The sequence below is a fragment of the Leptinotarsa decemlineata genome, unplaced genomic scaffold (assembly GCF_025532065.1).
Source record: "Leptinotarsa decemlineata unplaced genomic scaffold, Ldec_3_MD MMD2_tig00026330_RagTag_RagTag, whole genome shotgun sequence".
NCBI classification, from domain to species: Eukaryota; Metazoa; Arthropoda; class Insecta; order Coleoptera; family Chrysomelidae; genus Leptinotarsa; species Leptinotarsa decemlineata.
The window spans coordinates 481,337-491,152 of NW_027412690.1; the positions used below are offsets into that span (position 1 = coordinate 481,337).

Consider the following 9,816-nt stretch of genomic DNA (forward strand, 5'->3'; position numbering starts at 1 on the left):
ATGAATTGTAATGTTGTTTTGTTTTCTAATATTGATCTAAATGGTTTTATTAATTTGTTTTTGTGTTTCAGGAAAATATATATCTGGTGACTGATCTTTTCAATACTGGATTGTGACATTTGAATTTCAATGGAAACCAACTAAGGAATGATTTAGTTGTTACATTGTGTGCGTAACCATTTTTCTGAGAACATATATATATATATATATATATATATATATATATATATATATATATATATATATATATATATATATTATTAGTATACTATTATTATTTCAGGTCTTCCATTTTTTAAATATGCTAAGTGTTCCTTATATCTTATTTTGATAGATCTTTTTGTCTGTCCATAATATTTTGCATCGCATTCCTCACATTTAATTTCCTCAATTCCAGACTTTTCGAATTTTCGATATATTTTGGATTTCCTGAAAGGCATTTTAGTGTGTGACTTATTTCAAAACCAATTTCATACCTAGGAACTAGGTCCTTTGAACTTGTTTTAAAAACCACATTCATACCTAGTCCAAAAAACAAAGTCGAATAATCGAAAAAGTCTGTAATTTTCGAAATGCAAATGCGATGCAAAAAATTATGGACATACATAAATGATTATCAGATTCATCTATTATATAAGAACACATTGTAAAATTAATTTAAGACAAGGAGATAAGGCAATATTGTGAAATTAATTTAGGTATCTATGGTATAAATGAGGATAACATACGTATATTATTTTAAACTTCTCCTTGGAGATGATCACTTGGTGATCAAAACTCGTGTCGGGGTGTTGAAATAACAGTTTGTTGTTGGGAAAAAACTCCAGTAATATTCGTTACTACACCAACGGTTCCGAACAGTACTCTCATTATTATTCCTTTTTTTTTACTTTGAATCAAAATCTGTTTTTACTTCTGAATTTCGAACGAAATTTTTAATACTTTTTATAAAATGCATTTTTCACTGACCCGAAGCTCTTCAGGCTTCCTGAAAGAACATTCCCTGCAATTGGCCGTCGATGGATATCTCTCGAATACTTGCACCATCAACGCTTGTGTTTCCCAGGGATCCATATTGTCTCCAACCCTCTTTTTATTGTATATCAACGGCTTATTGGAAAAAAAAAGAATCTAATATATTGTTTTGCCAATGACAGCACACTTGTGTTGTCATTCCATTTGGATTCCAGGACATCGGCTACGGAGGCACATCTTCACCAGCAACAGAAAGTTGCACATCTTAATGTGGATCTAGAAGTGATTTCGAATTGGGGTGAGAATAATCAGGTTCAATTCAATGCAACAAAAACCCAGGCGTCGGTTTTCTCCAGGAAGATAAATGTCTCTGAACCGGATATAATAATGTTAGGTCAGACAATCCGTTTTCTGATTCCATAAGTTTGTTGGGGTTTAAAATGGACACCAATATATCTTAGCACAATCATGTCGCTGGAATTGCAAAGGCTGCTTTTTAAAAGCTTGGAACACTGTTCCGAAGAAAACTGTGGACACCTCAGCAACTTCAGATGTTTTATAAAGCTCAGATCAGACTTTCTTTGAGGAATATTGTTCTCATTTATGGAGCTCTGCCCCCCAACATACCCTGAAGTTGGTGAATTCCATCCAGAAAAGGGCCATTGTCTTAAGGATTTTTTTGTAGTGCTTGAGTTTTGTTTGGAAACAAAAAAAGTAACAAAGATGTGTAGATAATGTAAAGAATTCATACGACGAAACAACTGATGTCTACCATTGAGGATGACAGTGTTCCATGTAAGTGAAATTTTACCTCTATCATTTACCATATTGTGTAGGAATCCTGTGAATGATATCTGATTAAATTCCAAAACGAATGTTTGGGATACAAACTGAATAGAGAAAAGTGTTTTAGTTTAATTTAATGTTCATATAGAAGTATGTGTTTCGAAATTATTTCACTTTCGTGTGTAGCAATTTGTGTCTGAAAGTCAATTCAGTGCATGATCTATACATCTTTGTATAGAGTTTCCTTTTTTGAAATAAATTGCTTTCTACTTTTCTTTGAAAGATTGCCACATTTTTTTGTATGAAGATGAAGTAGTAGAAAGCCAAAACCTTTCTTTCGCAAAAATTGATCTTTCCAAAAAAGAAACCCCTTTCAATTCGAGTGAATTGATAATGAAGCCCTTGTGTCTTGATCGATATTATAATTAGTAAATTATACTTCAGTTTCGAATCCAGTAAAACGCAGTAAAACGGGTATGAGTATAATTCATACTGTATGCATGAACAAGCGTCAGGAAGGTATTGTAGAGTGAAACACGTGTTGCGTTTTTTGTAAACCATCCAGTGAACATCTCAGGATGAAGTGTTACTCGAATGTGAAATATTCGTTTATATTTTTCATCATATACTAATTCATTCGCAATTAACGTACACCACTGGTTAATTTAAAGACCAGGTGGACTTTGCGTGTTGCCTCCTCACACGGGCTGCAGCTGTCGAAGGCACATGCCGTCTTGAAGATGCATTCGAATCTTCGAGACCATCCGGCCCTTCCTCAACCTCTTAAGACGCATTTCTTTTTTGTGAAATTTCGATGTTCGCCTACCTGGGTTCGATTTTAGAAGTAGAAACAACAATAGAGGAATTTTACCTAAGAGTTTGATTGATTGAGGTACCGTTGAGATGGATGTTCAGTCAGTTTATTTATACAGTGTGTTTGAGATAACGAGATAATGATTTGTATTCATGACATAAAGAGTATTCTGATAATTCAAAAGTTTTTTCAATATTTTTTGATGAACAGGCGATACAAGGTCGATATTTCAATAGGAAGTTAGAGTCTAATGCTGTAGCACTAGAAACGTTTTCGGATTAGTTATTTCATTCAAAAATGAAGTGACCAAAACTTTCACTGCGCTACAGAATTTTTCACAATCAAGAAACGATAATTGAAAAGTAATAAAAGTTGAATTCTGGAAAAGTATTTGATAGTCAATGGCTGTTTAATTATTGACAGAAATAAATCCATATTAATTTAATTTCTTTAACGATAATTTACGGGATGTGAGAAAAAATCTGGCTTATTTAAAAACCATCTCTAACACAACAAATGATGAACATGACAAAACTGCATTCAGGCTCTACAGAAAACATTATCGCAGAGCAATAACTGAGAGCAAAAGAATTTCCTTGAATAATTTTTTAATGGGATCGACCAACAATCAGAGAGACTCTTGGAGAATTATAAACCAAGAAAGGAACTCGAATATCAAAAAAAAAAATGTCCCATTTCTTGTGAAGATTTTGCTCTTTATCTCTCTATATAGTAGCGGATCTTCTGATTGAACAAATTTCTCCCTGTGACAGGATTCATCCTTGCTTTTTGAGGTCTGTACCATCCTCAGAGGCGACCTTCTTTTTAGAACCTGTTTCCGTATCTGAAGTAATTGAGGCTATTCGTTCAGTTAAATATTCATCAAGTGTCGATATCTATGATTTGAATTCTCGTGTTTTAAAAGAAATTGCTGAGTGTATTGTGGTTCCACTCACATCCCTCATAAATTTGCATTTCAGTACTGGAGTATTTCCGGAATCGCCAGGGTAATTGCCATTTAAAAAAAAGGAGACCCCTCGATCCAGGGCAATTATCGACCAATATCATTAATTCCGATTATTGGAAAGTTTTTGAAATCTTGATTAAAAATCGCTTGATAGTTTTCTTTGAAAAGTACTCCCCTATACACAAATTCCAGTTCGGGTTCAGAAAAAATCGGAGCACACTTGATGCAGTTTACACTGTGGTAAAAAATGTAGTCCAGAGTTTTGAAGAAGGTACTTATACTTCAATCACCTTAGTAGATCTCAGCAAGGCCTTTGACTGCGTTTCCCATGATCTACTGATAAAAAAGCTGGAGCACTATGGTATAAGAGGGCTACCATTGAAACTATTGAAATCTTACCTAACGGACAGATATATATGCGTCTCAGATGGCACGAAACGTTCCCAAGTGGAAAAAATTAATCATGGCGTTCCGCAAGGGTCGGTTTTAGGGCCCCTTCTTTTTATCATCTATATAAATGCTCTTTTCTATCAATTTTTGCCAAATAAAATAGTTATGTATGCTGATGACGCTACCATACTTAACACTGACCGTGTTCTACACAAGCTCACAAATATAGAGGATGAGGTATTAGACTCAGCTGAACACTGGTATTCTGATAACCTGCTGACTCTGAATATAGATAAAACGCAGAAATTGAACGTCTTCAGCAATCATACGTCGAGTAAAGGTGATACCGTTAACCTTCTGGGAATAACACTGGATGACAATCTAGCCTGGAGTCCATATTGACATTCTGTGTAAGAAAATCTCCACCTATATCTTTGTTCTCCGCAAACTAAAAACATTTACAAATCGAGAAACTCTACTCAGTACTTTTCACGCCCTCATTCAATCACATCTGAATTACGGTGTCATGTTGTGGGGAAATTCAAGGCACGCCAGTAAAGTGTTTATTATACAGAAAAGAGCGCTGAGAGTCATGGCTAATGCTGAATACAGAGATCATTGCCGTCCGCTATTTGTCAGGTATGGTATCATGACAGTGCCTTCATTATAAATCTATCATACTCTTCTTCACAGTCATAAACATAAAGACATATTCACAACCAGTTCCGATTTCCATACTTACAATACAAGAACAAAAGACATTTTACTTGAGCCTCGATATCGTCTAGATAAATCGGCTAGGAATTTTCCCAATATTAAACTTTATAATAAATTGACTGAGAAGACAAGAAATCTTGACCGGATAAAATTTAAATCTGCGATAAAAAATCTCTTTTTCAATACGGTTTTTACTCTGTTGATGAATATTTGATTAATGATTACTCTATATAGCCAGCTAGTCTAGACATTAAGGTCAAACCCACTCATTTATTTATATATAATGTATATGTGTAAATTTTGTGAGTTGTAATGTTATACAAATAGCTGAATTTATGCCAGAAGTATACTTGTTTTTCTAATCTGAATGTTAGATTAGTATTTATATTTTTGAATCTGTTATTGTAACCTAGTACTAAGGAACTGACTTGCTATAAATGTATCTTTGTACATAATGTAGTAAAATAAACATCTATCATATTCATTGCTCCGTGACGGCATAGCAAGATTATCTTGAATAAATCGAAGTCAGTTCACCAAAATATAAGAAGATATTTTGATAGCAATCCATGTGCAATTGAAGGAACACAATCATTCAATGAAATTACCTTTCTAGGAACTTTTTTGAACAAAAATCTCAACTGACGGTTGTAATATATGAATAGAAAACGAATTTTCTCTTATCATGTTCTCAATGATATTTGTTGTTCAGAAAAAACTGATATTCTGTATTCTCTCTGGGTATGAAAAAAATAATATCTGGAAAAATAATCTAGAGAAAATGGGTTACTATGGAATTGATTATCATTTATGAGGAGATTTTGATTCTGTATTAGGAGAAAAGGCATATCTCAAATGTTCTCTGATGGTATTTCCATTTTTACAAAACTGTATTAGGATATTTATCGCAAAAAATTTCTGAATAAAAGTCATTTTTTGTGGACGAAATCAGAGTTTTCATCGATCTTACTTGGGTATTTTCATCTTCTACAATTTGAAACGATTTGGAAATTGTGGCGATGAAAATACCAAATAGAAGTCGATAAAAACTATGTAAATTGTTTGACTCCAGTTACCTATACGAAAATTTAAAAAAACTATCACTATATTTGTAATATTTGAAATATTGAAAAATATATTGAAAAAAGACTAGGTAAAAACAACTCATCACGTATTCAATGCTATTCCTGCTCGCCTCATGATTGCAACAGGTTTAGAAATCTGAAAAAATATCTAATTCTGTTAACTGAGTTGAACTAATGAAGAATTTGAGCAGTCAATGCCGAAATGAACCAAAAAAATAATTTGTATGAGCTTGCTCTGTGAGAAACTAAGATATTTGTCTTGTAATTAAACATTCTAGTGTTACCGCTAAAACAAGGAGATTCTCGTATTTTCTTGTCTCGAACGAGAGAAGAGAAGAATTTTCCACCTGAAAAACGGTCTCTCGACAAGATAAGAGATTGGGTCATTCTGGTGCAGACAAGACGAGAAAAGAGGTACCTTTCTTGACAAGAGATGACACAAGAAGTCGAAAGAAAGACATGCATAGCTCTCCAAGAGTCATTTTATTTTCGATGCTGAACGAAAAATTATCATTATATTTCAAATTAAAATAATAAGAATAATAAAGACAAGCATAAATTAAATTGTGGAACTTGTCCAAAGGTATATATTGGTCAAACTGGCAGAACATTTAGAAATCGCATCCAAAAACATCAAATGAGCTATGTAAATGAGAAAACCAGTTCAACATATTCAAATCATCTTTCACAAGAAAATCATATCTTTAACGTGATATATTTTTTGAAAATAAAGTTTGTGAAAACCAAATTGAAAGGTGTAGTTTTTGTAATAACTATGGATCTTCATCAAGTAACGGTCGAATCAATCTGAAAGAAAAAATATATGAAGATCTTGGTAGGTACGGTTTTGATAAATGCCGTTCATCATTACCATAGGAGGGAAATAACGACTGACAAAGATTTGACATTTTGTTTTCGAAGTTTACAAGTTTAATTTACGTAACAATTTTACCTCTTACGTTAAATACTATTTCTTGTCTATTTAGTTTCCAGGGAAAGCAACACTAACATATACAGGGTAGCAATTCCTATCGATTCGATTTCGTGCTTGGTCAACAACTTTATACAAAAATTGAACACTCTCGTATGTTCTACGGTATATGCTGAAGGTAGTAGATTCAAATATTTACGAATGACACTTTTATCGGTAATTTTGTTGCTTTCCCTTTTAACGTGGTAAATAATAAACGTATATCAAATATTCAGATGAGGAAGGAGCATTGCAAAATCGGAAACCGTAAATCAAAGCTGACGTCAGAAAGGCTAACTGATTAGCAGATGAGTCTTTTTTCCGGCCCATAAAGAAAAATAAAATTGGTGATGGTTAGGAGAGGGAACATTCGATTGAACATCTATAAAAGACACAGTGTACACATCGAGAAATCGCAATGAAAAAGTATTTTTTGTTTTCCAATACCTTCTTAAATAACGTCAGAAACAAATTAAAACGAAATTGGGGAGTTTCGGTGTTTTTCGAATATATCCGGAAGTAATCCAAACTTTATAAATTTCTAAGATACTTTTATGTAAGCTCTAGAATAGGTAACTTTTTTTCTAATTCAACTGACTTTGTATATCTCACGTTCAAGAATAAATTCCAATTGTCTGTTCACCTAATTGCATAAAATAAATTACTGATTATAACATTGATGCCTAATCAGTGAAAATAATAAAAAAGTCGCAGTCGGTAGGATTCGAACCTACGCTCCCAGAGGGAATCTGATTTCTAGTCAGACGCCTTAACCGCTCGGCCACGACTGCTTATATATGCTATAGAAATTAAGGTTAACTTAGCTCAAAGGTGAGTGGGTCAATTTGACCCTGCACCGCAACCCGCATGGTGTATCATTTTGCAAAGAGAGGCAACAGACAATGTCTTCCAACAGTCCAAGTTTCTGCATATGATGCAAACGACAGTGACCTCTGAGACGGCCTGTTAGACATTGTAGTTTATCCCTACTGTAGTCCAATAACTGTTTGAATTCAAGCTTTGAAGTGTGATTGAACACCTTGGAGTGAACCAATCCTGGAAGATTTTGCTAGATGTCTTCTTGCCTTCCAAGTCTTAATGTTTGTTGGGCAAACCTTAAAGTAATGCCAATGAAAGATTCTGGTCCGATGAAGCTGCTTGCAGCACCCCCTTTGCAAAGGAGTTAGCAACCTCATTGCCTTCCAGGCCAGTAGGGCCAGTAAAATCCAGACCAGAGACAATTTTTCAAGTCTTCCTATTGAGAAGAGTCGTTTTTGGCAATTTGCTACCAATGTAGTCGTTGCTCGGTAGGAGACAAGTGTTTTCTACGCCGCTTGGCTGTTCAAACATTTTTTATCGACTTGTGTATGAGGTTGGATTCTACCAATTTCTCCTCCCACAATTTAATAGTATGGATTTCCGCTTGAATTACCGTCGCTTAGGTCCCTAGGCAGACTTGTTTTCTGTCCTGGGTCTGCGACTGAATTCACTTGCACCAGAACCTGAAGGTATTTTTGATCCATCTGTGAACCAACAACTATCTACTCCCGGAGGATCCAGTCCTGTCTACTCGGAAACAATACTTTATGAGACAGTTCGTAGTTGACAATACGAGGCATAATGTCAGAGGTCAATCCAAGAATGCTGTGACTCTCAGTATTAATCAACAGTATATCGTTCTCTGCATTAGATTGATTTGTGCACTTGGCGATATGCAGTCTATATAGCATCTCTCTCCAGAAAAATGTGGAGTGGTAGTAGATCTAGATTATCTAGAAGGATCTCCATGGCCGCTGACGGTGTGGTACTGATGGCACCACAGATGGCCAGACAAACCAGAAAGCTTCTCCTTTGCCGTTTTCTGTGAAACCTTCGGCCACTAGACAATTGCTCCATAAATGATCATTGATCTGACAATCATCACATAAATCCAATGGATTTGTTTGAGACCTAGGCCCCAAGTTTTACCACAAATCATTCAACATGTCCATAGGGATAGTCTGGCTTTGTGTAGAACTTTTTTCAAGTGAACTTTTCAAGTGAGTTTTTTATCAACGACAATGCCAAGATATTTCACGTCCGTTCCATATGAAAAGACCTCACCATTGAGGCAAAGTGGCGTTAAATCGTCCAATTTTCTCCTCGCGGTGAAGGGGATTGTTACAGTTCTGCTGGGGTTGACAGACATCTACTCCTTTTGGCGCCAACTATGAACAACGTCCATCGTACTTTGGAGAATATTACAAGCTACCTTCCCTGACGTGGACCTTGCCAAGATGACAGGGTCATTTGCGTAAGCTCTCAGATCTACTACTTTACTGTAGAGGACATCAAGTAGACTATCCGGAAAGAATCAAAATTTTCTAAATTTCAAAGAGACTCTTACATTAGCTCTAGAATAGGTGATTTTTTTCCTGATTTAACTGACTTTGTATATCTCACGGTTAACGATTTCCACATGCTCACCCTCCTTATCTTGGATAGACAGTTCATCTAGGGATGACCCCAGACCACCGAAGAATAAATTCCAAATGTCTGTTCATCTGATTGCATAAAAAGAATTATTGATTATTAACATTGATGCCGAATTAGTGAAAATAAAATAAAAAAAGCCGCAGTCGGTAGGATTCGAACCTACGCTCCCAGAGGGAATCTGATTTCTAGTCAGACGCCTTAACCGCTCGGCCACGACTGCTTATATCTAAATGTTATATAGTTAACTACACTTAAATAAAACACGACTCCGATTCATCTTTGAACATTAGGGTGGAAATATTCAGTCTAGATTATCTATAGCATTAACATTATTAATGAAAGTTTGAATTATTGCTTTTGCACATTTCGTTTCATGCAGCATGAATTAAATCAACATAACAATAATAACTTTCAACTTTGCAGTGAAATGGATATTTCTCTTCTCAGGGTTTTTCGTTGGTGGTCACGAAAATCAGACTGCCGCTACCGTACAATAAAAAAATATCAATGTCTTCCTATAAAATATTATGGAAGTACGGCTCACTATAAGTATTGTTCAACATTCTAGGCCCAAGGTACCTAAGTTATATTAAACCGAATTATGCGTAGATAGCAATAAAACAGCGGATTTTTCGTG

General features: G+C 35.0%; 2 non-coding genes across 2 annotated transcripts; both read right to left on the reverse strand.

The window, feature by feature from the left end:
• Positions 1-7,413: 7,413 nt before the first annotated feature.
• On the reverse strand, positions 7,414-7,495 carry TRNAS-AGA (transfer RNA serine (anticodon AGA)). Its single transcript has one exon. It is a non-coding gene; the product is annotated as a tRNA-Ser (tRNA).
• Positions 7,496-9,317: 1,822 nt separating this feature from the next.
• On the reverse strand, positions 9,318-9,399 carry TRNAS-AGA (transfer RNA serine (anticodon AGA)). The gene has a single exon. It is a non-coding gene; the product is annotated as a tRNA-Ser (tRNA).
• Positions 9,400-9,816: the final 417 nt, after the last annotated feature.